An 8,535-nucleotide genomic window follows, 5' to 3' on the forward strand; every position below is an offset into this window, starting at 1 on the left:
CAATGCAGTTTCAAAAAAATATGAATAAGAAATAAAAGTAACAAGTAATGAAGGAGCAGCATTAAATAACAATAGAGAGACTATATACAGGGGGGTACACCGGTTAGTTGAGGTAATATGTACAGTACCGTTCAAAGGTTTGGACATTTTTTGTCCATTAAAATAACATCAAATTGATCGTAAATAGAGTGTAGACATTGTTGATTTTCTAAATGACTATTGTAGATGGAAATGGTACATTTTTAATGGAATAACTACATAGGCGTATGGAGGCCCATTATCAGCAACCATCACTCCTGTGTTCCAATGGCACATTGTGTTAGCTAAATCAAGTTTATAATTTTAAAAGGCTAACAGTTAAACTGTTGTGCTATTAAAAAGGCAATTTAACTGGCCTTCTTTAGACTAGTTGAGTATCTGGAGCGTCAGCATTTGTGGGTTCGATTACAGGTACAATATGGCCAGAAACAAAGAACTATATTCTGAAACTCGTCAGTCTATTCTTGTTCTGAGAAATGAAGGCCATTCCATGTGAGAAACTGCCAAGAAACTGAAGATCTCGTACAACGCTGTGTACTACTCCCTTCAAAGAACAGCGTAAACTAGCTCTAACCAGAATAGAAAGAGTGGAAGGCCCTGGTGCACAACTGAGCAAGAGGACAAGTACATTGGAGTGTCTAGTTTGAGAAACAGACGCCTCACAGGTCCTCAACTGGCAGCTTCAATAAATAGTACCCGCAAAACACCAGTCTCAATGTGAACAGTGAAGAGGCAACTCCGGGATGCTGGCCTTCTAGGCAGAGTTGCAAAGAAAAAGCCATATCTCAAACTGGCCAATAAAAATAAATATTAAGATAGGCAAAAGTACACAGATACTGGATAGAAGAACTCTGCCTAGGTCAGCATCAAGGAGTCGTCTCTTCACTGTTGACGTTGAGACTATATATACACTGCTCAAAAAAATAAAGGGAACACTTAAACAACACAATGTAACTCCAAGTCAATCACACTTCTATGAAATCCAACTGTCCACTTAGGAAGCAACACTGATTGACAATAAATTTCACATGCTGTTGTGCAAATGGAATAGACAACAGGTGGACATTATAGGCAATTAGCAAGACACTCCTAATAAAGGAGTGGTTCTGCAGGTGGTGACCACAGACCACTTCTCAGTTCCTATGCTTCCTGGCTGATGTTTTGGTCACTTGAATGCTGACGGTGCTTTCACTCTAGTGGTAGCATGAGACGGAGTCTACAACTCACACAAGTGGCTCAGGTAGTGTAGCTTATCCAGGATGGCACATCAATGCGAGCTGTGGCAAGAAGGTTTGCTGTGTCTGTCAGCGTAGTGTCCAGAGCATGGAGGCGCTACCAGGAGACAGGCCAGTACATCAGGAGACGTGGAGGAGGCCGTAGGAGGGCAACAACCCAGCAGCAGGACCGCTACCTCCGCCTTTGTGCAAGGAAGAGCACTGCCAGAGTCCTGCAAAATGACCTCCAGCAGGCCACAAATGTGCATGTGTCTGCTCAAACAGTCAGAAACAGACTCCATGAGGGTGGTATGAGGGCCCGACGTCCACAGGTGGGGGTTGTGCTTACAGCCCAACACTGTGCAGGACGTTTGGCATTTGCCAGAGAACACCAAGATTGGCAAATTCGCCACTGGCGCCCTGTGCTCTTCACAGATGAAAGCAGGTTCACACTGAGCACATGTGACAGACGTGACAGCCTGGAGACGCCGTGGAGAAGGTTCTGCTTCCTGCAACATCCTCCAGCATGACCGGTTTGGCGGTGGGTCCGTCATGGTGTGGCATTTATTTGGGGGGCCGCACAGCCCTCCATGTGCTCGCTAGAGGTAGCCTGACTGCCATTAGGTACCGAGATGAGATCCTCAGACCCCCTGTGAGACCATATGCTGGTGCGGTTGGCCCTGGGTTCCTCCTAATGCAAGACAATGCTAGACCTCATGTGACTGGAGTGTGTCAACTGTTCCTGCAAGAGGAAGGCATTGATGCTATGGACTGGCCCTCCCGTTCCCCAGACCTGAATCCAATTGAGCACATCTGGGCCATCATGTCTCGCTCCATCCACCAACGCCACGTTGCACCACAGACTGTCCAGGAGTTGGCGGATGCTTTAGTCCAGGTCTGGGAGGAGATCCCTCAGGAGACCATCCGCCACCTCATCAGGAGCATGCCCAGGCGTTGTAGGGAGGTCATACAGGCACGTGGAGACCACACACACTACTGAGCCTCATTTTGATTTGTTTTAAGGACATTACATCAGTTGGATCAGCCTGTAGTGTGGTTTTCGATTTTTGTGTGATTTTGTTGTCAGCACATTCAACTATGTAAAGAAAAAAGTATTCAATAAGAATATTTCATTCATTCAGATCTAGGATGTGTTATTTTAGTGTTCCCTTTATTTTTTTGAGCAGTGTATATATAAAAACGCAGCAAATAAAGAAATGTCCTCTCACTGTCAACTGTTTATTTTCAGCAAACTTAACATGTGCAAATATTTGTATGAACATAAGATTCAACAACTGAGACATAAACTGAACAAGTTCCACAGACATGTGACTAACATAAATGGAATAATATGTCCTTGAACAAAGGGGGAGATCAAAATCAAAAGTAACAGTCAGTATCTGGTGTGGCCACCAGCTGCATTAAGTACTGCAGTGCATCTCCTCCTCATGGACTGCACTAGATTTGCCAGTTCTTGCTGTGAGATGTTACTCCAGTCTTCCACCAAGGCACCTGCAAGTTCATGGACATTTCTGGATGGAATGGTCCTAGCCCTCACCCTCAGATCCAACAGGTCCCAGGCGTGCTCAATGGGATTGAGATACGGGCTCTTCACCTGCCATGGCAGAACACTGACATTCCTGTCTTGCAGGAAATCACGCACAGAACGAGCAGTATGGCTGGTGGCATTGTCATGCTGGAGGGTCATGTCAGGATGAGCCTGCAGGAAGGGTACCACATGAGGGAGGAGGACGTATTCCCTGTAACGCACAGCGTTGAGATTGTCTGCAGTGAAAATAAGCTCAGTCCGATGATGCTGTGACACACCACTCCAGACCATGACGGACACTGCACTCCAGACCATGATGGACCCTCCACCTCCAAATCGATCCCTCTCCAGAGTACAGGCCTCTGTCACGCTCATTCCTTTGACAATAAACACGAATCCGACCATCACCATCACATCAACCGCGACTCGTCAGTGAAGAACTTTTTGCCAGTCCGGTCTGGTCCAGCAACGGTGGGTTTGTGCCCATAGGCGATGTTGTTGCCGGTGATATCTGGTTAGGACCTGCCTTACAACAGGTCTACAAGCCCTCAGTCCAGCCTCTCTCAGCTTATTGCGGACAGTCTGAGCACTGATGGAGGGATTGTGCGTTCCTGGTGTAACTCGGGCAGTTGTTGCCATCCTGTACCTGTCCCGCAGGTGTGATGTTTGGATGTACCGATCCTGTGCAGGTGTTACTGCGAGGACAATCAGCTGTCCGTCCTGTCTCCCTGTAGCGCTGTCTTAGGCGTCTCAAATTACGAACATTGCAATTTATTTTCCTGGCCACATCTGCAGTCCTCATGCCTCCTTGCAGCTTGCCTAAGGCACATTCACACAGATGAGCAGGGACCCTGGGCATCTTTCTTTTGGTGTTTTTCAGAGTCAGTAGAAAGGCCTCTTTAGTGTCCTAAGTTGTCATAACTGTGACCTTAATTGCCTACCGTCTGTAAGCTGTTAGTGTCTTAACGACTGTTACACAGGTGCATGTTCATTAATTGTTTATGGTTCATTGAACAAGCATGGGAAACAGTGTTTAAACCCTTTACAATGAAGATCTGTGAAGTTATTTGGATTTTTACAAATTATCTTTGAAAGTCAGGGTCCTGAAAAAGGGACGTTTCTTTTTTTGCTGAGCTTATATGCAGCTGAAGTCGGAAGTTTACATTTAGGTTGGAGTCATTAAAATTCGTTTTTCAACCACTCCACACATTTCTTGGTAACAAACTATAGGTTTTGTCAAGTCGGTTAGGACATCTACTTTGTGCATGACACATCATTTTTCCAAAAACTGTTTACAGACAGATAATTTAACTTATTATTCACTGCATCACAATTCCAGTGGGTCAGAAGTTTACATGCAACTAAGTTGACTGTGCCTTTAAACAGCTTGGAAAATTCCAGAAAATTATGTAATGGCTTTAGAAGCTTCTGATAGGCTAATTTACATAATTTCGTCAATTGGAGGTGGATGTATTTCAAGGCCTACCTTCAAACTCTTTGCTTGACATCTTGGGGAAATCAGCAAAGACCTATAAAAAAAAATGTTTAGACCTCCACAAGTCTGGTTCATCATTGGGAGCAATTTCCAAATGCCTGAAGTTACCACGTTCATCTTTACAAACAATAGTACGCAAGAATAAACACCATGGGACCACGCAGCCGTCACACCACTCGGGAAGGGGGTGTTTTGTCTCCTAGAGATGAACGTACTTTGGTGCGAAAAGTGTAAATCAATCCCAGTTCAACAGCAAAGGACCCTGTGAAGATGCTGGAGGAAACAGGTCCAAAGTATCTATATCCACAGTAAAACGAGTCCTATATCGACATAACCTGAAAGGCCGCTCAGCAAGGAAGAAGCCACTGCTACAAAACCGGCATAAAAAAGCCAGACTACGGTTTGCAACTGCACGTGGTGACAAAGATAGTACTTTTTGGAGAAATGTCCTCTGGTCTGATGAAACAACAATAGAACTGTTTGGCCATAATGACCACCGTTATGTTTTGAGGAAAAAGGGGGAGGCTTGCAAGCCGACGAGCACCATCCCAACCGTGAAGAACGGGGGTTGCAGCATCATATTGTGGGGGTGCTTTGCTGCAGGAGGGACTGGTGCACTTCACAAAATAGATGGCATCATGAGGAAAGAAAATTATATGGTTATATTAAAGCAACATCTCCAGACATCAGTCAGGAAGTTAAAGCTTGGTCGCAAATTGGTCTTCCAAATGGACAATGACCCCAAGCATACTTCCAAAGTTGTGTCAAAATGGCTTAAGTACAACAAAGTCAAGGTATTGGAGTGGCCTTCACAAAGCCCTATTCTCAATCCTATAGAACATTTGTGGGCAGAACTGAAAAAGGTTGTGCGAGCAAGGAGGCCTACACATCTGAATCAGTTACACCAGCTCTGTCAGGAGGAATGGGCCAAAATTCAACCTTTTAGTTGGAAGCTTGTGGAAGGCTTCCTGCAACGTTTGACCCAAGTTAAACAATTTAAAGGCAATGCTACCAAATACTAATTGAGTGTGTGTAAACTTCTGACCCACTGGGAATGTGATGAAAGAAATAAAAGCTCATTCTCTCTACTGTTATTCTGACATTTCACATTCTAAAAAGTGGTGATCCTAACTGACCTAAGACAGGGAATTTTTACTAGGATTAAATGTCAGGAACTGTGAAAAACTGAGTTTAAATGTATTTGGATAAGGTGTATGTAATCCTCCGACTTCAACTGTATGTATATGTACAGTATATGTATGTGTGAAAGACACCAAGAGACAGTGTATATTTGGCATTGTGTTTTCGAATTATTGTCCTGTTGAAAGGTGAATTCATCTCCCAATGTCTGGTGGAAAGCAGACTGAACCAGGTTTTCCTCTTGGATGTTACCTGTGCTTAGCTACATTCCCTTTATGTTATATTCCGAAAAACTTCCAAGTCCTTGACGTAATGTGTTGTATTGGATTTGTCACAAACATAACACCTTGTATTTAGGACAAAAAGTGAATTGCTTTGCTACATTTTATACGGGCATCCTCCTGCCAGTTTAGTTAGTATTGTGGAATAACTGCAATGTTATTGGTCCACCCTAAGTTTTCTCCTATCACAGCCATTAAACTTTGTGACTGTTTCAGTCACGATTGGCCTCATGGTGAAATTCCTGAGCGGTTTCCTTTCACTTTAGCGACTGGGTGCATTGATACACCATATAAAGTGTAATTCATAACTTAACCATGCTCAAAGGGCTATTCAATGTCTGTCTTTTTTCTTTAACCCATCTACGAAAACGTGCCCTTCTCTGCGAGGCATTGGAAAACCTCCCTGGTGTTTGTGGTTGTACAGAGATGAGGAAGTGTCAGATTCTCCCTCGGAGAGGTGGGTGTAGAGTCAGGCGCAGGAGAGCAAGAATATCCAAGAAGGGCGTTTTATTACTGTCCACCAACACAACAGGCACATGACCACAAACGTAGCCACAAGAACACAGGAACGCAGTCTAGTAAACAAATCGGAGGTAACACTCCTCTGCTAAACTAACGTGTGGGCAAAACAGTCCCGTGAAAATACACCTGCTTAAAAGTTTTTAAAAAAAACACATCCCAAACTAACGACAGTAATGCAAACAATCCCGCACAAAACCTAGCATGTAGGGCGAGATTAAATAAACTATACACAGGTGAACACAAGACAGACAAAACCAAATGGAAAAGGGATCGGTGGCAGCTAGTAGGTCGGCGACGACGACCGCCAAGCGCCGCCCGAACAGGGAGAGGAGGCACCTTCGGTGGAAGTCGTGACAGGAAGTCATTAGAAAATCATGTTAAATACTATTTTTGAACACAGTGTGTCCATGCAACTTATTATGTGACTTCTTATGTAAGCTTGCCATAACAAAGGGGTTGAATACTTATTTACTTTTTACATTACTTTGTAAAAAAAAATCTAAAAACATAATACCACTTTGACAGTATGGAGTATTGTGTGTAGGCCATTTGTCACAAAATCTCAATTGAATCCATTTCAAATTCAGGCTGTAACACAATTTTTATGTCAAGGGGTGTGAATACATTCTGAGGGCACTGAATACAAAATATAAAAAAAGCATGTTTTTTGAATTAATTGTGTCTTTAATAAGGTTTGCATATATTAAGGTGCCAGGTCGGACAATTTTGACTACATTTGATGTGTAGATGTGCTGTCTATAATCACCCGTTAGTCAAACCTTTTCATAAAATAATACTGGTTTGTATCTTCATTACATTTGTCAAACTGCACGTTGAAGAAACAAGTACTGTATTGCAGTTCAAAATAAATTACTTCATAGTTAATCAAGAGAGGAAATAACAAAAAAACATATATATTGGAATGAAGCTTATTATAAATAAAATAAAAAATGATAACTGTTTTAGTCAGTGGACAGCACAGCTTGAAACCACAAATGACATGACTAATAAATATATAAACATACTTTGTTCAGCTCAGCTGTAACTTTGATTAACAATCAGATGCATAATATAAAAAGTAGTACATTGCACAAAAAACATGTGGCCTTTTAAGCTTATTAACAATTTTCACTTGATCTTCTCAGATGCAGTCCTGTGTAGTCAAGTGATGTTCCATGCATTAAAGTCCAGTGATTAGCAGATATAGATTGGCTGTTCTTGTGATGACAATTGGCCACAGATGTTAGCATTGTCACCTCAGAAGAGACCGTTTCTTCTGGTGTACTGTACATTGTAATATCTGCGTCTGTGCCAGCGTCTCCTTATAGCTGCACATCCTCCACATAAAATGCACTGCAAAACAAGATGGAGAAGTATGATTCACATGTAAAATTAAATCATTGCAGAAATATAGCATATTTTTTAAATAAATATGTAAACAGTATACACAGTACACAAGTGAACACAAGACTATACGTACACATAGCAGGATCCACAGAGGTACCAAAATGATAGCGATGCCACAAGGGATGATAATGGCCAGAGCCCAGCCAGGAAAACCTCCACTTGTTGTATTGAAAGGAGTGGTCAGCAACAGAGTAGGAGGGGGTGTGGTTGCTTCTACAGTTGTCGTTGTGGGTGCTGCTGTTGTGGTTTTTATAGCAGCTTTTGTTGTGGTTGTCGAAGGAGCTGGAGTTGTGTTTGTTGAAGGAGCTGCCATTGTAGTGGTGGTAGGAGCTATAGCTGTTGTAATTAGAGCAGCATTATCAGCTGCAGTTGTAGGAGATGCAGTTGTAGTTGTAGGAGATGCAGTTGCAGTTGTAGGAGATGCAGTTGCAGTTGTAGGAGATGCAGTTGCAGTTGTAGGAGATGCAGTTGCAGTTGTAGGAGATGCAGTTGCAGTTGTAGGAGCTGCAGTTGCAGTTGTAGGAGCTGCAGCTGTACGAGTTGCAGCTGTAGGAGCTGCAGTGGCAGTTGTTGGAGCTGCAGGTGAAGGAGCTGCAATTGGGTTTTTCGTAAAAGCTGCAGTTGTTGTTGTAGTAGATGCTGCAGTTGTAGGGGTGGTAGGTCCAATGGTTGTTATAGTAAAAGCTGAATTGATTGTCATAGCAGCTTTTGTGGTGCTGGTTGAAGGAGCTACAGTTATTGGAGTAAGAGCTTTAGTTGCTGTAGGTATGGTAGATGTAGTGGTTGTAGGCGCTATTGTTGCCGTCGGAGCAACAGTTGTCATTGTAGGTGCGGCTGTTGTAGTGGTCATAAGAGCTAAAAATGTTATAGTAGGAGGTGCAGTTATGG

This window comes from Oncorhynchus clarkii, chromosome 18 (genome assembly GCF_045791955.1).
Source record: "Oncorhynchus clarkii lewisi isolate Uvic-CL-2024 chromosome 18, UVic_Ocla_1.0, whole genome shotgun sequence".
In the NCBI taxonomy this organism is placed as follows: domain Eukaryota; kingdom Metazoa; phylum Chordata; class Actinopteri; order Salmoniformes; family Salmonidae; genus Oncorhynchus; species Oncorhynchus clarkii.